We start from the raw sequence: 973 nt of genomic DNA, 5'->3' as shown, positions 1-973 counted from the left end.
GTGGGTGGCCTGGTAGCCCTTTTGGGCCGAAAGGCCCAGGGAAGGGGGGGGGGTCTCTCTTTGTTCTTTTTTTGTTTTGTTTTTACTTTTTACTTATTTTTCTTTGTAGTTTTATTTTATTTTTAGTTATGTGAATTAAAAGAATTGCACCTAAATCAGTAATACTAATTATAACACTGCCACAAAATGTTTAACCCCCAAATAAATTACTTTAGTATTTGACAAAATACCAAAGACATTTAAATAATTGTTTTTGCTGTTGTTTAAATCACTTTAGTGCATTTATATATTTTATAAAAATGTGTTTTCTCTGCCATAATTACCTATGCATTATTTGGCTCACCCCGAGCATTTTAGATTTTTCATTTGAAAAGCTTTTATCGTTTTGCTTGACTGTGATTTTGAATTCGATCCGGTTTTGAACTAACGCAAGATTAGCAACAGTAATCGAGGTGACGTGAAATCATTAGCAGAGGTTCACTATAGCTTAATTATCTGGGCGTCACAGTTAGCCAAGCTCTCATAGTCTGGTATTACACCGGGATCATGAGAGTGACCCGTCCAAAGATGGTGTCCCTGATCTGAACCAACTGCATGCCTAGCTAGACCACGAGACTCAGTATTCGAGTTTCTAGACTCATGAACGAAATTACATGAAAGTGTGTTGAACATAATTCCCAGACCGGTTTTCTTCCATTTTTTGATGATCCTAGGCCGGTTTGGTAATAGTGGTGACCGGTGACGGACAAGCAATTTCGCGCTATTCTCTAGGTCGCCTGGGCCACACTTCATTCGAATTCAAAAGGGGAAAAAGTGAGTGGATACCTTTGCTTTCCATTTTTTGATGATCCTAGGCCGGTTTGGTAATAGTGGTGACCGGTGACGGACAAGCAATTTCACGCTATTCTCTAGGTTGCCTGGGCCACACTTCATTCGAATTCAAAAGGGGAAAAAGTGAGTGGATACCTTTGCT

Source organism: Triticum aestivum, chromosome 7A (genome assembly GCF_018294505.1).
Source record: "Triticum aestivum cultivar Chinese Spring chromosome 7A, IWGSC CS RefSeq v2.1, whole genome shotgun sequence".
Classification (NCBI taxonomy): domain Eukaryota; kingdom Viridiplantae; phylum Streptophyta; class Magnoliopsida; order Poales; family Poaceae; genus Triticum; species Triticum aestivum.
This window is presented reverse-complemented; position numbering follows the sequence as displayed.